This window comes from Muntiacus reevesi, chromosome 3 (assembly GCF_963930625.1).
Source record: "Muntiacus reevesi chromosome 3, mMunRee1.1, whole genome shotgun sequence".
In the NCBI taxonomy this organism is placed as follows: Eukaryota; Metazoa; Chordata; class Mammalia; order Artiodactyla; family Cervidae; genus Muntiacus; species Muntiacus reevesi.
Genome location: NC_089251.1, coordinates 84,744,071 through 84,767,669, shown reverse-complemented (window position 1 = coordinate 84,767,669; position 23,599 = coordinate 84,744,071). Strand labels below are relative to the sequence as shown.

The 23,599-nt window shown below is 35.4% G+C and overlaps 1 non-coding gene across 1 annotated transcript; it reads left to right on the top strand.

The window, feature by feature from the left end:
• Positions 1-22,527: 22,527 nt before the first annotated feature.
• LOC136165760 (U7 small nuclear RNA) lies at positions 22,528-22,588 on the top strand. Its single transcript, XR_010662742.1, has one exon. It is a non-coding gene; the product is annotated as a U7 small nuclear RNA (small nuclear RNA).
• The last annotated feature ends 1,011 nt before the right edge of the window (positions 22,589-23,599 follow it).

Below are 23,599 nucleotides of genomic sequence, written 5' to 3'. Positions count from 1 at the left end.
TCTTATTTAGACATTATTATCATCACCATTTACCAGATAAGAAATAGTGTGACTCAAAGTATTAATACTAATAATGACTAGATTATTATCCTATAACTAGGGCTTCTAGCTATGTTTGTGTGTGTATATATATGTGTGTCTCTGTGCGCGGGCGCGTACGTGAGCGCCATCTCTCAGTCACATCCAACTCTTTGCATTCGCGTGAACTGTAACCCAGCAGACTCCTCTGTCCATGGAATTTTCCAGGCAGTAATACTAGAGTGGTTTGCCATTTCCTACCCCAGGGGATCTTCCTGACCCAGGGATCAAACCTGAATCACTTGTGTCTCAGTCTCCTGCATTGACAGGTGGATTCTTTATCACTGCAATACCTGGGAAGGCCCGTACATATACACAAACACATACATATATAATGTGCATATATAAAATATAAGCATATGATTATATATTTCACATGCACACTATATATATACATATGTATGCGTATTCATATGTGTGTACAAATATTTAATATTTGTGTGTATATATATCCATACTCATATGCACACACATACATATACACACACACACACGTATATATATATATATATATATATATATATATATATATATATATAAAGTGAGACAGTATATACTATGTTTGCAAATATATAGAATATACTCATATATTCTGGAAAGTATGAACACAAATTTGACATTAGCTTGACAATGTTATTTGCAAAAGTAAAGAATTCACATATATAAGTTATATCTGGAGAAAAAAATTATTGTCCAGCTTCCTTTATTGAAACGACTGGTAAAATTTCTGATACGTGACTCATGTGAGTAAATAAACATGCTCCTCATATAGGAGCAAATAACTTATTAGATTCATTTTACTCATATCTAATTTTCTCAAAGAATATAAGTAATTTCAACAAATTGAGTTCATTACTTACTCTAAATTGAATTAAAATGATTTCTTGCATTTCTTATGTGAAAGAGGTCACTGGGGTTTTCTTTCCTCTCAAACACAAGTTATGAATCCATATTCCTTCTTGGATTGATTATGTGTGTGATGAAAGGCTTTGAATGGAATTCAGAAGGCATCTCAAAAAAGAATTAATATTTAGACATTATTTGAGTAAAAAAATGAATTTTGTGTTATACTCTGAAATGAATGTACAATTACTGTGCACTAACATGTGAGGTTATCATACGCTAAATCCTTTCACTGTGTGGATCACAACAAACTGTGGAAAATTCTTCAAGAGATGAGAATACCAGGCCACATTACCTTTCCCCTGAGAAATCTGTATGCAGGTCAAGAAGTAACCGTTAGAACCAGACATGGAAAAATGGACTTGTTCCAAATTGGGAAAAGAGTACATCAAGACTGTATTGTCACCCTGCTTATTTTACTTATATGCAGAGTACATCATGAGATGCTGGGCGGGATGAAACAAAAGCTGGAATCAAGACTGCCCGGAAAAATATCAATACCCTCAGGTATGCAGATAACACCACCCTAACAGCAGAGTGGGAAGAGGAGCTAGAGAACCTCTTGATCAAAGTGAAAGAGGAGAATGAAAAAGCTGGCTTAAAATGCAATTAAAAAAATTAAGATTGTAGCATCCGGTCCCATCACCACATGATAAATAGATAGGGAAAAAAATGGATACAGTGACAGATTTTATTTTCCTGGGCTCCAAAATCACTGCAGATTGTGACAGAAGTCATGAAATTAAAAGACACTTGCTCCTTGGAAGAAAAGCTATGATCAGACTAGACAGTATATTAAAAAACAGAGACGTTACTTTGCCAACAAATGTACATATAGCCAAAGCTATGGTTTTTCCAGTAGTCATGTATGGATGTGAGAGTTGGACTATAAAGAAAACTGAGTGTGGAAGAATTGATGCTTTAGAACTGTGGTGTTGGAGAAGACTCTTGAGAGTCCCTTGGACTGCAAGGAGATCCAACCAGTCCATCCTAAAGGAAATCAGTCCTGAATATTCACTGAAAGAACTGATGCTGAAAACTGAAGCCCAATACTTTGGCCACCTGATGGAAAGAACTGACTCAGTAAAAAAGACCCCAATGCTGGGAAAGATTGGAAGCAAGAGGAGAAGGGGACGACAGAGGATAAGATGGTTGGATGATATCCCCAACTTGATGGACATGGGTTTGAGCAAGCTCCAGGAGTGGATGATGGACATGGAAGCCTGGAGTGCTGCAGTTCATGGTGTCACAAGAAACTCAATATCACTGAGCAACTGAACTGAACTGAACTGAATATGTGAGGTGCTTTCACTTATATTGTCTGTTTTAATCTTAAGGATATAACAATATGGTAACTGTTAACCTGTTTTGAAAATGAAAAAATCAAGTCACAGGTACGTTATTCACTGAGCAGAAGATTACACAAATAGTAAATGGCAATTTTTCATTCAATTCCACTTTTTTCTGACTCCAAAGAACATGTTATTCTCTTTTACAAAGTTGCTTGTTTCTTTTTTGATTGAAATTGCCAGCCCATACCATGTTAATAAATGAAACAGATGAAGGACTAACGTTTTCATGTGGCTGCTTCTTTATTCTTTCTGGGCATCCCACTGTCTTAGTTCTCAACTTTTTGAGAATTTCTGAGTGGGTGTTATTCAATATTACAATCTCATGTGGCAACTGGAGACAAAATCCCATGTTAGGGAATTCCCTGGTAGTCTAGTGGTTAGAGCTCCATGCTTTTATTGTACAAGGCAGGGAAGCTAAGATCTCACAAGCTGTGCAGGGCATGATAAAAAGTAATAATAATAATGCAGACTTTTAAAAAATCCCTTAATTTAAATTCTGCTTCTATCATTCATTTATTAGGTTGATGACCTTGAAAAATCTAGCAGGTTTCTGAGCCTCATTACTTCCAAGTTGTGGTATTTCCCAAAGAGTCTAGGGTTCATTCATCAGTTTGTCCCACATCCATTGGGAGTTTTATGTTTCTCACATGCCTTGCCAAGCTACTGTTTATAAAGTACATCCACTCCTCCCCCACACAAACTTATTATTTATTAATCTCACTAGGTATATTTCTTTCTATAATGAATTACATTTTGAAATTTTTTCATTTATTTTATTTAGTTTTCTTTGTCTCCATTGAATTAGAAACCTTGTCTGTATGATCAGTATTTTATGTCCAGTGCTTAGTATTTTTCCTCACACAAATATCAATACTCAATAACTATTGACTGAATGGACTGACTACTGTTCAGTTTGAGTCAAATTAGAAAAGCAGTAACATTAACAAATTGTTTCCTTAATTTTATTCTGATTAACATCTGGGATGTATTGTAACTCATTAGTCTCTAAGTGAGGTAGAACATTTGCATTGATTTAAAGTGTTGATCTGTTATTTTCTTGATGTAAGCTGTTTCTCAATGGTGTGGCCATACAAAATATTTCTAAACATTCCAAGAAAAACTAAAATGTCAAAAGTGATATGTAATATGTGACATCTCTTAGAAGCATAAAATTAAAAAAAATCAGAATTTATGAATTCTGAATAAAAGTGTTATGGTGGATTGACACTATCCTTTTAGAGTTTATTTCTAAAAAAAATTGTATATACTCTTCAAGATAGAGCAGCAATTAGAATGTTAAAGATTTTAATGTTTTAAGACTAGCATGAAGACTTTTTTTTATATGCTTAACTGTCTAATGTCCTGGGAATTATGAAGACAATTCATTTAAAGCGTTTATTATTTTCTTTAGATTCTATAATAAAGAATATTAAATAACACTTTCCTATAAATAAAGTATTTCTTTTGTATAAATAGTTTAAAACATTTTTGCAAATAAATACAGGCTGCTATTATTCTAATCAATATTTAAGTATATTTATATTTAATCATTAGACATTCCCTGTGTTCAGTGTTACTACCATCCAAAAGCCATATCAAGCTGGGAAGAACTGGTACGTTGACATTATTGAGTTTTCCTGAATTTTCATGAACATGGAATATTTCTCTGTTCATTTAGTTCTTTGAATTCTTTCATCAAAGTTTTATAATTTTCCTCATATAAATCTTATGCATAGTTTGTTAAATTTATACAAAAATATTTAATTTTAGGTGTGCAATTGTAATAGTGTTATGTATTGCTATTATTTAGAAAGGTAATTGACATTAGCATGTTAATCTCGTATCCTGCAATTTTTCTATACTAAATTATTAGTTCCAGGATAGGGATGTTCTGCCAATTTTTAAAGATTTTATTTTAAAAAAATGATCATATCATCTGCAGCAAAGAGTTTTATTTCTTTCCCAATCTGACTCCTTTAGTTTCCTTTTCTTGTCTTAATACATTAACTAGGATTTCAATATGATGTTGAAAAGCAGTGGTTAGAAGGGATATTTTTGAGTTGTTCCTGATTTTCAGGAATGAGTTCTTAGTTTCTCACTATTAAGAGTTTTTGTTTTTGATAACCAGGAAAGCATAGTACAAATGTTTTTGAGGAGGCATTTTGAGATTATTGAAGATATTGTTGACCTCTGATTCCATGCAACAAAACTTGTAAGACATTCACTATTTCAGAAAGCTAGTGACTTAATAATAATCTACCTGTCCTTTTTTTTTTTTAAGTTTTGCATAATTTTAAGTAGTCAGTAATTTATCCTTAGGTAATAATAGCTAACATTATACTCAACATTGAAAAGTTAAAACCTTTTTCTACAAGATCATGAAAAAGAAAAGGATGCTCATTCTCACCACTTTTATTCAGCATAGTACTGGAATTAGCACACAGAGCAATTAGGCAAGACAAAGAAATAAAAGACATCCAAACTGGAGAGGAAAACAAAATTGTTATTTATAGATAATATGATTTTATATACCAAAAATATTAACTAAAAGACTCAACCTCAAAACTATTGAAACTAATCAACAAATTTAGTAAAGTTTTAAGATATAAAATCAATATCCAGAAACCAGATACATGTCTATAAACACTAACAATAAAATATGCCTATAAAGGAAATAAAGAAACCTTCCATCCATAATAGAATCAAAAACAATAAAATGCTGAGGAATAAAGATTTAGTTTGAAGGAGAATTAGAAAGTTTATATTCTCAAAAGTTGTAGGAAATAAGATGATCCCTCAGTAAAGCTTTAAAGACATTGCTGTCTAGTACATGAGCTTACCCAACTGAAGACAAATAATGATCAATTATCTTTATACAATAGGATGCCAAGAATGTCAAATACATCTATCACAATGGAACATTTAAACAAAGAGGTAAAATGAAGCTTTGTGTTTGGATTAGGCACTTCTGAAATGTTCATGTGTGTGCTTGCTTATTCACTCAGTCCTGTCCAACTCTTTGCGACTCCATGAACTGTAGCCTGCCTGGATCCTCTGTCCATGGGATTCTCCAGGAAAGAATACTGTAGTGGATTACCATTTCCTTCTCCAGGGTCAGAAATTTGAAGGAAACGTTTTTTACTTATTGCTTGAAAATCTAAAAAAAAAAACATAATCTTGATCATTTGGTTATAAGTAAAACTAATCTTGAAAAGAACAATGCAAGGGATGATTATTTTCATTTTCCATAAAAATAATCATGATAGGCCTATGTATTCCTCAAGTTTCAATTTTAATATATTACTGAGAAATAGTAGGTAATGATTTATAACTGTTAATCTGGATTCTGACTGGTTCAGCATCTATTATTTTACAATATTTGTAGATTCATTTGCTCATAAATACATTACAATTTTACCAAACTCTAAATTACTTATCAATTATTATTTGAATATTTGCTATAGAAGAACAAATATCAAAATATCAGCTAGAAAATGATCAAAGGTAGGTTTTTTTTTCTGAGAGCACTGTATATAATATTTCAGCTAAATATTTTATTTAACAGTTGTAGTTACAGAGTAAATCTCTGTCTATAAAATTCAATAATAAATTTGATAGGCTTTTTTCATAGAAAAGAAAGAAATGTTCTGCTATTAGTGGTCACAACGGGACAGTTAGAGGTTAAGACATGGAGAAGAATTTGGAATTACTAGAATTTCATGCCACTCAAGTAGAAGCCCAAGGAATCTGCTCTTCTATAGTAGCAGGATATAGGGTAGAATTGCTGTTGTTCAGTCTGTACGTCGTGCTCAGCTCTTTGTGACCCTATGGATTACAGTCATGCTGGTCTTCCCTGGCCTTCATCATCTCCTGGGGCTGGCTCAAACACATGTCCATTGATTCGGATATACTATCCAATCATCTCATCCTCTGTCATCCTCTTCTCCTTTTGCCTTCCATCTTTCCCAGCATCAGGGTCTCTTCCAATGAGTTCGCATAATTGTGGAATAATTCAGTTCAGTTCAGTCGCTAAGTCGTATCTGACTCTTTGCAACCCCATGAATCGCAGCACACCAGGCCTCCCTGTCCATCACCAACTCTCGGAGTTTACTCAAACTCATGCCCATCGAGTCGGTGATGCCATCCAGCTATCTCATCTTCTGTCGTCCCCTTCTCCTCCTGTCCCCAATCCCTCCCAGCATCAGGGTCTTTTCAAATGAGTCAGTCCTTCACATCAGGTGGCCAGAGTATTAGACTTTCAGCTTCAGCATCAGTCCTTCCAATGAACACCCAGGACTGATCTCCTTTAGGATGGACTGATTGGATCTCCTTGCAGTCCAAGGCACTCTCAAGAGTCTTCTCTAACACCATAGCTCAAAAGCATCAATTTTCTGGCACTCAACTTTCTTTGCAAGTAGAATAATTAGTGGCACCCATATCTATAAGAAAATGACTTTTTACTATCTTTATCCAATTCCCCCTCCTCTGGTAACCATAAATATCATTTCTTTTTCTGTAAGTTTTTTTTTATTTTTTTTGAAGTATAATTGATCAAGAACATTATTTTAGTTCCTGGTATACAACATAGTAATTGGATATTATATACTCTTCAAACCAATCACTATAATAAATTTAGTTACCAAATGTTACCATATAAAAATACTACATGGTTATTGACTATCTTCCCCATATTGTTCATTTCATAACTGTGACTCATTTATCTTGCAACTGGAAGTTTGTATCTCTCCCATTTTTCCTCCCTCTATCCTTCTCCCCAGTGGCAAGTACTCGTTTGTCCTCTATGAGTTGGTTTCTGTTTTGTTATGTTTGTTCATTTGTTTTGTTTGTTTAGATACCACATATAAGTGAAATCATATATACATACATACAGTATTTGTTTTTCTCTCTCTGACTTATTTTGCTTATTTCACTTAATACCCTCTCATTGTATCCATGCTCTTGCAAATGGCATGATTTCATTCTTTTTTATGGCTGAGTAATATTCTGCCACTTATATATTGGTGTTCTTCCCAGGTGCCTCAGTGGTAAACAATCCTACTGCCAATACAGGAGTCATAGGTTTGATCCCTGGGTTGGGAAGATCCCCTGGAGAAGGAAATGAAAACCCACTCCATTAATCTTAACTGGAATATTCCATGGATAGAGAAATCTGGTGGGCTATAGCCTAATGGGGTCCCAAAAGAGCTTGACATGACTATAGGCAGCATATATATGGGTTTTTTCTTTGTTTGATTCATTAGCCACTTTATGTTTTTTTATTGGCGTGTTTAATTCATTTAAACTTAAAGAAATTGTTGATAGGTATTGCCATTTTGGGGATAATTTGTAGTTCCTTCTTTCTTTTTATTTATTTTTTTTGTTCCTTGTTTCTTTTGTTCTTTTCCTTTATATTTTGATAAGTTCTTTGAATATACTTACAATCATTACTTTGAACTCTTTCTTAGGTAGATTGCCTATGTCCACTTACTTAGTTCTTCTTTGGGGGTTTTATCGTCTCACTTCATCTGGAACATGTTTCTCTGTTGTCTCATTTTGCCTAATTTGCTGCTTTTATTTCTACCTGTCTGGTAGGTTTGGCCTTGGAGTACAGAATGAAGCAGGGCAAAGGATAATAGAGTTTTGCCAAGAGAACACATTTGTCATAGCAAACACCCTCTTCCAACAACACAAGAGAAGACTACACATGGACATCACTAGATGGTCAACACTGAAATCAAATTGATTATATTCTTAGCAGCAAAAGGTTGAGGAGCTCTATGCAGTCAGCAAAAACAAGACTGGGAGCTGACTGTGGCTCAGAAAATGAACTCCATATTGCCAAATTCAAACTTAAATTGAAGAAAGTAGGGAAAACCACTAGACCATTCAGGCATAGCACAAATCAAATCCCTGACAATTATACAGTAGAAGTGAGAAATATATTTAAGGGGCTAGATCTGATAGACAGAGTGCCTGATGAACTATGGATGGAGGTTTGTGACACTGTACAGGAGACAGGGAGCAAGGTCATCCTCAAGAAAAATAAATGCAAAAAAAGCAAAATGGTTGTCTGAGGAGGCCTTACAAACAGCTGGGAAATGAAGGGAAGTGAAAAGCGAAAGAGAAAAGGAAAGATATACCCATTTGAATGCAGAATTCCAAAGAATACCAAGGAGAGATAAGAAAGCCTTCTTCAGTGATCAGTGCACATAAAATAGAGGAAAATGATAGAATGGGAAAGACTAGAGATCTCTTCAAGAAAATTAGAAACATCAAGGTAATGTTTTATGCAAAGATGGGCTCAATAAAGGACAGAAATGGTATGGACCTAACAGAAGCAGAAGATATTAAGAAGAGGTGGCAAGAATACACAGAACTGCACAAAAAGTATCTTCATGACCCAGATAATCACATTTTTGTGATCACTCACCTAGAGCCAGACATCCTGGAATGTGAAGCCAATGGACCTTAGGAAGCATCACTACGAACAAAGCGAGTGGAGGTGATGGAATTCCAGTTGAGCTATTTCAAATCCTGAAGGATGATGCTCTGAAGGTGCTTCCCTCAATATGCCAGCAAATTAGAAAATGCAACAGTGGCCAAAAGACTGGAAAAGGTCAGTTTTCATTTCCATCCCAAAGAAAGGCAATGCCCAAGAATGTTCAAACTAATGCACAATTCCACTCATCTCACATGTTAGTAAGATAATGCTCAAAAGTCTCCAAGCCAGGCTTCAGCAATACATGAACTGTGAAATTCCTGATGTTCAAACTGGTTTTAGAAAAGGCAGAGGAACCAGAGATCAAACTGAGAACATCCATTGGATTATCAAAAAAATAAGAGAGTTCCAGAAAAACATCCATATCTGCTTTATTGACTATGCCAAAGCCTTTGACTGTGTGGATCAACACGAACTGTGGAAAATTCTCCAAGAGATGGGAATACCAGACCACCTGACCTGCTTCTTGAGAAATCTGTATCCATGTCAGGAAGCAACAGTTAGAACTCAGCTTGGAACAATAGATTGGTTCCAAATAAGAAAAGGAATATGTCAAGGATGTACATTGTCACCTTACTTATTTAACTTATTTTCATGGTACGTCATGAGAAACGTTGGGCTGGATGAAACACAAGCTGGAATCAAGATTGCCAGGAGAAATATCAATAACTTCAGATATGCAGATGACACCACCCTTATGGCAGAAAGCAAAGAAGAACTAAAGAGGTATTTGATGAAAGAGAAAGAGGAAAGTGAAAAAGTTGGCTTAAAGCTCAACATTCAGAAAACTAAGATCATGGCATCCGGTACCATTATTTCATAGATGGGGAAACTGGAAACAGTGGCAGACTTTATTTTTCTGGGCTCCAAAATCGCTGCAGATGGTGACCGCAACCATAAAATTAAAAGATGCTTGCTCCTTGGAAGGAAAGTTATGACTAACCTAGACAGCATTTTAAAAAGCGGAGACATTTCTTTGCCAACAAAGGTCCGTCTAGTCAAGGCTATGGTTTTTGCAGTAGTCAAGTATGGATGTGAGAGTTGGACTATAAAGAAAGCTGAGCGACAAAGAACTGATGCTTCTGAACTGTGTTGCTGGAGAAGACTTTTGAGAGTCCCTTGGACTGCAAGAAGATCCAACCAGTCCATCCTAAAGAAATCAGTCCTGAATATTCATTGGGAGGACCAATGTTGAAGCTGAAACTCCAATACTTTGGCCATCTGATGCAAATAACTAACTCATTTGAAAAGACCCTGATGCTGGGAAAGATTGAAGGCAGGAAGAGAAGGGGAAAACAAGAGGATGAGATCGTTGGATGGCATCACCAACTCAATGGACACGAGTTTGAGTAAACTCTGGGCATTGGTGATGGACAGGGAGGCCTGGAGTGCTGCAGTTCATAGCGTCTCAAAGAGTTAGACACGGCTGAGCGACTGAACTGAACTGATTGATAATGAAAGCCTGTAATGGGCAAAATAATGACTGACAAAATAAGAACAGTGATTGTTTCAGGGGATACTGGATCTGGGATTGACTGGAAAGGAGAATAAAGAAACATTAGCGTGAACTTAAGCTTCCCTGATGGCTTAGAGAGTAAAGCATCTGCCTACAATGCAGGAAACCTGGGTTCAACTCCTGTTTGGGAAAATCCCTTGGAGAAAGGAATGAATATCCATTGAAGGACTGGAAAAGGTCAGTTTTCATCCCAGTCCCAAAGAAGGGCAACGGCAAAGAATGTTTAAAGTGTAGAGTGAAATTGAAAGCTGCTCATGCTCAAAATCCTCCCAGCTAGATTTCAACAGTTTGTGAATCGAGAACTTCCAGATGTACCGGTTGGATTTGGAAAAGGCAGAGGAACCAGAGATTAAATTGCCAACATCTGGTGAATCATAGAAAAAGCAATAGAATTCCATAAGAAAAAAAAAAAAAACTTTTAATTCTGCTTCATTGACTATGCCTTTGACTGTGTGGATCATAACAAACTGTGAAAAATTCTTAAAGAGATGAGAATACCAGACCACCTTACCTGTGTCCTGAGAAACCTGTGTGCAAATCAAGAAGCAACAGTTAGAACCTGACATGAAACAACAGACTGGTTCCAAATTGTTGTCACCCTGCTTATTTAACTTCTATGCAGAGTACATCATGCCAAATGCTGGGCTGGAGGAAGCACAAGCTGGAATCAAGTTTTCCAGGAGAAAGATCAATAACCACAGATATGCAGATGATGCCAACCTTATGACAGAAAGCAAAGAGGAACTGAAGAGCCTCTTGGTGAAGTTTAAAGAGGAGAGTGAAAAGCTAGCTTCAAACTCAACATTCAAAAACTAAGATCATGTCATCTGGTCCCATCACTTCATGGCAAATAGATGGGGAAACAATGGAAACAGTGACAGACTTTATTTCCTTGGGCTCCAAAATCACTGCAGATGGTGACTGCAGTCATGAAATTAAAAAACACTTCTTCCTTGAAAGAAGAGCTATGATAAACCTAGACAGCATATTAAAAAGCAGAGATGTTACTTTGTCAGCTGCAAAGAATCAGACATGATTGAAGCAACTAATACACATAGGGTGAATTTATTGTTCTATAAGATGGTAGGAGTCTGGTTTGCATATGTATGCATATGTATTATTTAAAACTCCATAAATGCGTGCTTAAGATCTATTTTTTTGTATATAAATTTTACATTAAAAAATAAAAACAAGAAAAATTTGAATTCTTGTTAATAAAATTTTTGCTGAAGTATTCCAATGGAATACTTTTCTTTCTGAGCATCACTTAACAATGATTTTATTGGTACTTCTTTCTCAAGGTAGGGGACTCAAGCTGCGTTCCCAATTGTGTATTCATACATCTGAGTGCATATGTTAATTTGCTATCACAAATATAAAAAATTTGTCCATATAATCCGTTTTCACTCTATACTGAATAATTTAAAGCTTTTTATTTATTTTCAGAGAAGAGATGCTTTATAGTGTAGAATAGAATGCCAATTTCACAAGAAAGTTTGAGACAAAAATGTGAGAATGTGTGACTTGGAAGACAGTTATTTTCGTTGAGCTGCTTTAGGCTCTGCCTTTGCACGCCCGAAGGCACACATTCACTCTCCCTGCTTTTGGGGACATTGTGTGTGATGGAAAAGTTAAAGAAAACCTGCAGCTGAAACAAAAGATCAAGAATGGGATCACGTGAGAATTATGTGAAAATCTTTCAGTACAGATTTCATCTTAGCAAGTAAAGCTTGGTAGGAAAAGACAATTCTCAGTCTCACACTGTGTTTCTGCAGGGGGCACTTTGATGTTAGACTTATTCATTGTAGTTAAAACATCCAGAGAGGTCTTTAACATCTGGTTCCAAATAATAGCCACAGAGTTCTGTTGGTACAGATCGTAAAATGCCATTGTTGCTCTGTCAAGGAATACATATAACTCAGCAAGAAAATCTGAACTAATTTTGGCATATATAGTTACAGTAATTGCTTTTGAAGTGGGGAGCTATGGTGGAAATATTTAAGTGGGATGTATAGTTTTTACAAACTGAACTCAGAAAGTATATTTCCTTAGCTCAGTAATAAAGCAGAAAATTTAAACTTGGCGCAGTTCTCGAGAACCAAGCTAGTTCACCATTCCACCCATTTTTAAAGTATGTCCAGTTAAGAGTAAGAGTGGACTAGCAAGATAAGGAGAGAATGATTAAGTGCACTATGGGTCCAAGTCAAGTTTGTATCTATATTCAGGAAGAAGCCAAAATATAATTTTGTTTGGGGTATACACACACACACACACATATATATGAAATTTTGCATATATATCTACTATGTATGTGTTATATATTTTATATAGCAGTTTATATTATAAAATATGCATGCATTGTATATATTATGTACATATTTATGTATATACAACAAACTGTGGAAAATCCTTAAAGAGATGGGGATACCAGAACATCTTATTTGTCTCCTGAGAAACCTGTATTCAGCTGAAGAAGCAACAATTAGAACCGGACATGGTACAACAGACTGGTTCCAAATCGGGAAAGGAGTATGGCAAGGCTACATATTGTCACCCTGCTTACTTAACTTATATGCAGAGTACATCATATGAAATGCCAGGCTAGATGAAGCACAAGTTAGAATCAAGATTGTCAGGAGAAATATCAATAACCTCAGATATGTGGGTGACACCTCCCTTATGGCAGAAAGTGAAGAGGAACTAAAGAGCCTCTTGATGAAAGTGAAAGACGAGAGTGAAAAAGCTGGCTTAAAACTGAACATTCAAAAAACTAAGATCATGGCATCTGGTCCCATTAGTTCATGGCAAATAGATGGGGAAAAAAATGGAAACAGTGACAGACTTTATTTTCTTGGACTCCAGAATCACTGCAGACAGTGATTGCAGCCATGAAATTTAAAAAATTGTTTGCTCCTTGGAAGGAAAGCTATGAGAAACTTAGACAGCATTTTAAAAAGGAGAGACATCACTTTGTGACAAAGGTCTGTATATCAAAGATTTTTTTTTTTCCAGTAGTCATATATGGATGTGAGAACTGGACCAAAAAGAAAGCTAAGTTTCAAAGAATTGATGCTTTTGAATTGTGGTGCTAGAGAAGACTCTTGAGAGTCTCTTGGACAGCAAGAAGATCAAACCAGTCAATCCTAAAGAAAATCAATCCTGACTATTCATTGGAAGGACTGATACTGAAGCTCCAATAATTTGGCCACCTGATGGGAAGAACTGACTCACTGGAAAAGACACTGATGCTGTGAAACATCGAGGGCAGGAGAAAGAGGGTGTGATAGAGGATGAGGTGGGTGGATGGCATCGTTGACTCAATGGACATGATTTGAGCAAACTGGGAGATGGTGAAGGACAGGCAAGTTGACGTGGTGCAGTTCATGAGGTCTCAAAGAATCAGACACGATTTAGCAACTGAGCAACAGCAATATATAAATACACAATCTATTTATCTATATCTATACCACATATTCATAGATGTGTATATTTAAAGTAGCTAAGCATATTTCAGTTAACTGCCTCTCAAGGGCAGTTTGCCTGTTAGAAAACAGATTCTTATAATTTTATATGATATAAGCATTTTTCAGTGTAAATAGAACTAGAAAGAATCATAGAATAAGCTATCCATAATTCTAGAAGAGAACAAGTGGAATGAAGTATGGCAAATATATATGCTCCATGAATCAGGAGGAGAAACATCCTAAGACTCATAGAGATGTGCAGGAGAAAGCAGATTGAGAAAGAAATAGTGAATTTGGAAAACTATTCACTGACTGACTCGGGCAACAGGAGAATTGCTTCAATAACTATAAATCATCAGTTTTCCATTCATCTTATTTCATAACTTTGCTGGTTTTGGAGCTGTGCATCAAGCTATCTTTCCTAAATCATTAGAGAATGAGAATGCTATTTTCATCCAAGAACACATGCTCAGTTCTCCATCTAGAAATAAGTTGAGAGAAGAGCTGTTTGCTCTTTGTATAGTATGCCTTCTCTCCATGACTATACTCAAGCATGCATCCCTGAAAAATGTTTATTTGACCAGTGACATTTCTTAGATTTTTGTCAACCAGCTATTCCATCCTGACTTCCTTTTGTACTATTAATTTAAGGAATCTGAGCTTAAAGCAAGGGGAAAAGAAACAAAACAAAACCACACTGACAAATATTCAGCTATTAGTAGTTTATCCAGACAACCCCATGGAACCAACAAAAAAGATAAACTTTAAAGATGACTGCTCTAACACCTGTCCCTCTTCTATTACAATAAAATAGACTGCTTGCCTATGGAATATAGCAATTGTCTATCATAACAATGTACTTCATTTTAGTTGTCAAAGCTAAAGATAAAGTTGTCAAAGATTTCCTCCAAAGTGTTCCAGATGAATGCCCATGTCAAGAATCCCCAAGTCTCCCCTCAATACACCCTGAAATAGCACAGTCTGCATTTGGCAAATATTCCAATTCATAGCAAACACTATACTAACAACTATAAACTAAATGGCTGTATTGAAAATTGTTACTGTTCTTTAAAAAAAAAAAGACTTGCAGAGGATAGATTTCTCTGCAAGTCTTCCACACAATGTGAGCTATGTATCATTTCAGTTCACTTCAGTTCAGTCCTTCAGATATGTCCGACTCTTTGTGACACCATGGACTGCAGCATGCCAGGTCTCCCTGTCCATCGCCAACTCCCAGAGTTTACTCAAACTCATGCTCATTGGGTTGGTGATGCCATCTAACCTTCTCATCCTCTCTTGTACCCTTCTCCTTCCACCTTCAATCTTTCCCAGCATCAGGGTGTTTTCAAATGAGTCAGTTCTTCACATCAGGTGGCCAAAGTATTGGAGTTTCAGCTTCAACATCGGTCCTTCCAATGAATATTTAGAACTGATTTCCTTTAGGATGGACTGGTTGGATCTCCTTGTAGTCCAAGGGACTCTCAAGAGTCCACACCAACACCACAGTTCAAAAGCATCAATTCTTCAGCACTATGCTGAAGAATTCTTTATAGAATATGGACTATATTCTTTATAGTCCAACTCACATCCATACATAACCACTGGTAAAACCATAGTTTTGGCTAGATGGACCTTTGTTGGCAAAGTAATGTCTCTGCTTTTTAATATGCTATCTAGGTTAGTCATAACTTTTCTTCCAAGGAGTAAGCGTCTTAATTTCATGGCTACAGTCACCATCTGCAGTGATTTGAGAGTCCAAAAAAGTAAAGTCTCTCACTGTTTTCCCATTTCTTTGCCATGAAGTGATGGGAACAGATACCATGATCTTAGTTTTCTGTATGTTGAGTTTTAAGCCAATTTTTTCACTTTCCTCTTTCACTTTCATCAAGAGGCTCTTTAGTTCTTCTTTGCTTTCTGCCATAAGGGTGGTGTCATCTGCATATCTGAGCTTATTGATATTACTCCTGACAATGTTGATTCCAGCTTGTGCTTCATCCAGCCTGGCATTTCACATGATGTACTCTTCATTCAATTGCGAGAATATATGAAATACAGTGAGGGCTAGAAGATTATCTATTATCATCATCTTCAACTTTTTTGTAAAGAAAACCAATTTCTCATTTTCTTAAGGCTTTGTGATAAAAAGTAGACCCTGACAAACATGTCATTGGTTGGGAAGCAAGCCAAACTGTATTATTACACTGCGCATGCATTCTTCATTTGAGCCATAGACTCAATTGGTTGATAATATGATCATTCAGGTCTCTAAAATATTTCTTTTCTTTTTCCTTCTCTCCTTTTCTTTAAATAAAAATCCTAAGCATTTAACAAATGTTTAAAGAGTGCTATCTGTATTGTCACGGGCCCACAGAGAAACCAAGAATAATATTAATAATTTAAAAACACAAATTATCAGTATTTGGTCAGAATTAAATGTCTACCAATTATGTAGAATTTTAAAATACACTAGTAAAACGCCCCTAGTTTTCTCAGAATATAGTCTTTTAATTGAGCTTTATGTGTGTTGGACTTCAAGGTACTAAGGATAAGCGACGTTCAGTTTCCTGTGTATCTCCTTATATATTCCACTGTGTATCACCTTATATATTATATATGTATTAATTTTGTTTTAATACCTGTTACCTTGCCCTCAATAATTTAATGTGAGAAAGACAAATTCTACTTAAAAAAAAAAACAAAAACAAAACACAGTTCCTGCTAGAGTATATTTTCACCCACAGAGGCCTTTAGAAAAATCATAATGACCCATCTTTCTGAATATTAAAGCTATAGAAGAGTTTGAAGGACCCCTACGTTGAACAAGAATTTGAATTTGACATTCTGTCAGAACTTTTCCTCACCTTTGCTTGTTTGATTTTATTTCTACACCTTTATCTTTTTTCACTCCCCTACAGAACATGTTCTGTGCCTTGCCACTTTTATGCATTGCCCATAATTGTTACACTCACCAGAAAAAAAATGCTTTGTCTCTATTCTTTACTTGTCTAAGCCCTTACTCTTTGAAGGGATATGGGGAAGGGCCAGCTGGCTGTTACATCTCATCCAGTTTATCATCAGAGTTGCTGATCTTGATATCTAAAGAGCTGCCTTCCTGTACATCTCACTTCACTGGCCTGTGTTCAATGAAAGGCATGGCTGCCTTCAAACTCTACCTCCTCCATGAAGCTTTCATTGACAGGTTCATCTTCTAAAATTTTGGCAGGAAATTCCAACTTTGAGTCTTTTTAGCAAGGTCATAAGTGAAAAATTAAATAGGTGAGAGAAAGCAATTTGGGGTGATATAACTCATGTGATTCTTTTTCATTGATGCCTCTTACTCAGTGAACTATTAATCCTGATTTCTCACTTAGCAGTAATGCCCCCAAGTTCACACTCTGATTTTTTTTTCTTCAAGTATAAATGTCTCACTCAAATACCCCTTAGAGATGGTGAGCTAAACACATGCATTAGCTTCCACTTTGTTATGAGTTATAATCTCACCAAAATTATAACTATTTGGAAGATGGCAGAATGGGAAACAGAGTTGCATGATGAGTGAGCCTATTTCTGTGCATGTGTAGAGGGATAAAATTCACAGAAGAAAACAAAATCTCAAGTTCCGTAGACAATGACTAAAGCTGAAAAGTGAAGAAGTAGCAACATAGGCCTGTTATTTAGAGAAACAGGCAAATAAAACATAATCAGTGAAAAGTTTAAAAGGAAGAGCTGATCTTTTGGCAACAGCAAATGTATGTGGGATACAGAAAAAAAATGACTCGAACTATATTTATGCATTGCTTCCTGCACTTCAGCCAGATTCTTTACCAGCTGAGCCACTAGGAAAGCCCTATATTTATGCACAAGTTTTATTAAAAATACTAAATATGAAGTGAATTATAGAATAAACTATATAATTTTAGAAAATTATAACAAAGTGTAATGATAAGATACACACATAAACACATATGAAACAGAAGATGTGATTTCTGATTGGGGAACACTGGACAGCTGGCTGTCTTCTAAAAGGCTGATCTTATGACATAGTTATAGTAAGTGTATCATAATTTAAGATTTGACCCTTAGTAGTGTAAACTCAGATATGATTCCTTAGCATGCCAAGAGTAGATGCTGCTCTTATTGGCAGATTCAGGCCAAAAAAGTTTATGAAACTGATGTTCAAAATCAAAATGTTTCCTTTAAAATATTTAATAAGTGTAGATTGTAAAGGAATCAAACATCTAAAATCCACATACCAGTTTATCTTGATTTATAGCCAGATTTACCCATGAAATTATGTATAATAAGAATGCCTCTTAACAAGCATACAACATAAAATATAGACAGAGTAGGTTGGTATGGACCAGTGATGTCTAATATAAATATAATGTAATCCACAAGTGGGAGCGCCATATGTAATTTAGATGTTTCTGGAGGCCATGCTATAAAAATAAGAAGAAACAGATGAAACAAATTTTAGTACTATAATTTATTTCACACAATATGTATTAAATATAATTTTAACATGCAATCAACAAAAACATGCTAAGATATTTATGTAGTGTTTGTACTATGTCTTTAAAATTCAAAGTGTATTTTATACTTACTGTACATCATATCTTGGACCAGCCACATTTCATGTGGTCATTAGCAACATATAGCGAATGACTACCAAATAGGATACTGCCAGGCAAGACTCCTATAAGCATTCAACAAGTAAATTAAACAGCAAAAGGCTGCTTTTCAACTTGGATTTAGAACCTCAGTTGTTAGTTATATAATTTAGATATTTAACTGTCTCAAGCTAAGATAACAAGGTGTATACTTTTCTGGGGACAATGCAAGCTAAATTCTTTGACTTAGAGATATTTCTTTCTTCTAAATAATGCCTGGTTGGATTCAGCTCACGTTTACCTCTATGAACTTTCCTTTTTGTTTCCCGAATAAGCAACAAGTTTGGTGGATGACATATTCTTTCTTTAAATATGCTAATCCCTAATTTCTACTTACCTAGAGTGTATTCCTTTTAGTAACATTGCATATCTTTCCTATATTCCACTATGATACCGCATTAGAGGAGAAATTTCCTTTCCCATTATTTTTGTATTTTTGGAAAATATTTTATTGCAGCCCACAGGGGCAGGAAATTGAAGTCCATATTTCATAATTATGATGAGTGCATTCCCATATACCTTCCTGTAGATATGAATCAATAATCTAGCAAGTTAGCAAGCTGAAGAATATATATCATTACAGTTCTTATATTTGAAAATATAAATTATATTTTAAATGTGCAAAAAACACTTAACATAAAAATCATGCCATAGCAACTAATTTTCATATTTATTAAAAATGTTATATATTCCTTAGATGCTTCAAATACATTTTGTTTATAATCTATAGAAACTAATAATTGCCTTTTATAAATGTTCTAGGAATTCACTGGTTAATATGGGAGATATATATGTTTTAAATATTTTAAATGGATTTATTATCTATATACTTTTCTTATTTTTATAAAATATGCATGAAATTATAACATAAAGAACAAGTGACATTGGCATTTGTCAGCAGACTGTTTATAGGTTAGGAATAAATATACCATAAATAACAGTCATAAATGCACAAGAACCTCCTTTAAATGATGGCAAACATATACAGGAATAAATATGTGAAATTGTAAACACAAGTAACATTTTTCCATTAGACTCTATTTCTCAGTGTCTTGTCAGTTATTTTCTTGGCAAGTTATTTCAGCAGGACCTATTTTCTCCATTATATTTGACAAATAATATAGAGATTGTGTAGTGATAAGATTACTAGTTAGAGAACTTGGTGTTAGGAGCTCTCCTATTGCAAACTGGGAAAGACATTTTTCATCTTATGCAAAAGAAGAGATCCTTCTGAACTCTAACATACAGGAATATGTTTATGACTGGACTAAGGTGTGACTGCTCCTGACCAGAGGTTCTTGGCACTCACTCTGACTCTCTCTTTAAAACTTAATGAAGATTTTCTAGACTCACTGAAAGAATGTCCACATTTCTTGGAGGAATGCAGCCTCATAAGCCTACCTATGAATCTAAGGTTTCTAAGACCTCAGATCATCAGAAATCTTGGATTTGATTTCTGCTTGTATTATTCAATATTAGACCCTGGACAAATTGCTTAGTATCCTTGAACCTTCAACATCCTCTTGTGTAAAACAGTGATAATAACTCCTGTCCTGCCTCTCTTATGTGTATATATGTATGTATTCATGTGGTGATTCCTTGGTAGCTCAGACAGTAAAGAATCTGCCTGCAATTCAGGAGACCTGGGTTTAATCCCTGGGTTGGGAAGATCAGCTGGAGAAGGGAATGGCTACCCAATGCAGTGTTCTAACCTGGAGAATTTCATGGACAGAGGAGCCTGGTGAGCTACAGTACATGGGTCGCAAAGAGTTGGACATGACTGAGTGACTAACATGTATGCATGTACAGGTATGTATGTATGTATGTATGTACATATGTGTTTCTATGTGTGAAGTATTAAAGCTGCTAAACATAATCAAGGGCTTTCCAGGTGGCTCAGTAGTAAAGAATCCATATACCAATGAAGAAGATGCAGGAGATTCAGGTTCCATCCCTGGGTTGGGAAGACTCCCTAGAGAAGGAAATTGCAACCCACTCCAGTATTCTTGCCTGGAAAATCCCACAGACAGAGGAGGCTGGCAGGCTACAGTTCATAGGGTCACAAAGGGTCAGACATGACTTAGCGACTAAGCAAAAACAACAAACTTAATCAAAGAAGCTGTACAGTACATTTTATCCAAGTGTAAAAACATTTCATTTTTATCATCAACTCTGAGCCAGATGAGATACTAAAACTTTACTCGATTGACTTTTTAATCCTTATGAGGTAGAATAGCTGTTTGCATTTTCCAGATTAAAAAAAATTGTGATTTAGAGTTGCTAAATAATTGTCTAAAATTACACTGACAGAAAATGGCACAGTAGGGAATTGAAAATGGGAGCCTAGTCTAACTTCAAAGTCTTATCTTTTAAAGACATTTCTTACTTCCTTAAGTACACTTGAACTCATTTCAAAAAGCAATTAATCAGTTCAATAGGAGCTAGTTTTGTCTAAAATAATCGTGAGTCTGTCATAACAATTTAGGGCCTGGGCTGGTAGTAGGTAATGCTAAAAAAAATATACCATTACTCAGGATTCTGTGACCCCTTTTATCCTGGGTATCCTCCAACATCCTTGCCTGTTTCATTTAAAAATGCTATGTTTCTGTTAGGTCATCTGCTAATTTACATAATGGGATTAGCATCCCTCCATTGGTCCTTTACTGATGCAAACATCTATTTTTCTTTTCCCTTGGTTGGTTTATGTTCTTATATTATTCCTTCTAGCAGTAAATATTCTCTAAATCTAAGTTCTGGCAATATTTTCATATTTCTTGTTTCTCTAATCCTGTCTTTTCTTTCTCCCTCCAACTCCTCTCCAGTCTGGTATTTTCATCTCTCATCTCTATAGTAACAATACCTAAGTCTTTGAGCTACACCATCCTAAATGACATTTTAAGGTCTCTGTCGTTTAAAAAATCTCTCAATTGTTGTTCTGTAAGCATTTCTACTATTGATGCCTCCACACCTCCATGACATTACACTTAGCTTTTATTCTGCTTTCCCTCACTTCCACTGCACTTGAAATTGCTCTTTCATGTTCAACAATGGCTTATGAAATGCAAAATCAAATAGGCTTTCTCATCTTTCAGTTTACTTAACCTTTTGGTGGGAGTTAGTACTATTAGTCTCACTTTCCTTTTTAGAAATCTCTACTCTTTTGACTCTTGCAATTTCCTAAATCTCCTCCTAAATGCCTCACTATCTTCATTGAGCCCTTTAATAATCTTCCCTGAGCTATCAGTTCCTACTTGCTCCTTCAAATAAAGGAGGTAGGAAGGCAAGGGGACAGCTATGGCTATATATTGTCCCTTGTAGGAAGCAAAGACCACCTAAATGAGAACAAGCATAAGCTATTTATTCAGATCTTGTTATAGCAAGAAAATCAGCCACCATCACTTGTGTTTGGCAGTCTCAAAGGCAGGCAAGAGAATGGGAAAGCTTTACAGTAGGGGAAAAAAGAACTGTTCAATTATGTCTTGATTACAGGATATTGGTATGGATAACCTGGAGGTGGGCTAACTAGAAATCCAGCATCTTATTCAATGAGTTTAGGGAGTGTGTATGGATTTCTCTGGTAGACCTTGAGCTGGAAACAAGAATAAGGGATAAAAATCTGGGAACCTGGCAGTCATTACCTAAGTACTGACTAATTTAGGCCAATTACTGCAGAGGCTGTAGTTAGGATTCCAAAAATGGTGGCTACAAGATTATGGTCAAAGTTCTGTTCATATATGTGGTCTGAACTCATTGTTCCATTATCTCTCACTCTAAACTCCTAAAAGATGCTACTTTTAGAAACTAGCTCCTGCTTCTGGTCTTGGTTTTCTACCACAATGTGTCTACCAGGGTGGAGGCCGGATAGATATTCTTTCTTCTTAAACTCCTTTAATCATTGACACATTAATAGAACCACATTCACTGTTATCCATACAATACCTATGTGGGCACATGAGGAGAGAGCTTCTCAAATGTATAGCAAGACCATTTTTATTTTTCCACTGGGGTTTTGAAGATAGATACATAATTTAAAATAACAGTTTTCCAGTGTTACAGCTCTTTTAGAATTTGTCTACAGGTTTTCCAGTCTGCACCAGAAAACCCCAAGGAAAAAAATGACAGTGTTTCAAATATTTAACTTTCCTCCTGATTAACACATAAAATTAGAAAAAAAATTAATGCACTACTTTCCTTTTCCATTTACACTTCTTTTTTTTCTGGAATCATTTTATTTTTCTTCTGTTCTTTTATATCTGCTTCACAGAGAGTGATATATTTCCATTCTGAAATCTATATGGTGTCACCTGGACCAGGTATATCATAGTGATTTGAATCAAGAAGCAGGTAAATCGTGTGTGGTTGATAAAAGAGTTATATGATAGCAATGGAAAGTGAATTATAATAAAAATAATTGTCTCTGTTGAACTAGAAGTCAGATATTGTGGGGCTTAATGTTGTATGAAGGCCTAAGATTTTAGAGTTTTATGCAGCACTGCCATAAATCATGATACAAAACATTTCTGTATTTCACAGATCATGCATGCACAATCCTTTTCATCATTTGACGGGCATATTTCAAGATCCATTAGGTGGTTTTTGCTGTGATTCTGTGAACAAAATCTGTTCTGTTCTTATGTACATCCAAGGAGCGGACAAAAATTCCTCACCAAGTCACATACCAGAGCCCTAAACAACTGAGTCATCCTCAAAACTGAGGGCAGAGCAAGGGAAACATTTTCTTTCAGTGCTAACAACCTTTGTATTGAGCCTACCACAAAATTATTTTTATTCATTGTTACAATTTAAAATACACAGATATGATGTGAAGAGTTCATTGAGTTTTGTCTCATAAGAGTATCACTAAAATTAAGATATACAGCATTTATATTACATGGAAAATTCCTTCATACAACTCATCAGCCAGTCTGCCCTACCCTCAACTCTTTGCCAAAAGTCTGCTACTGTTCTGATTTCAAATACCACATATTAATTTTTTTCTGTTCTTGAATTTCATGTAAATCCAGTCATATGGTGTGTACTCTTTTATATCTGACTGCTTTCACTCAATGTTTTTGACAATATTTTTTGTGTAAAACAGTATTTCTTACCTTGTTATT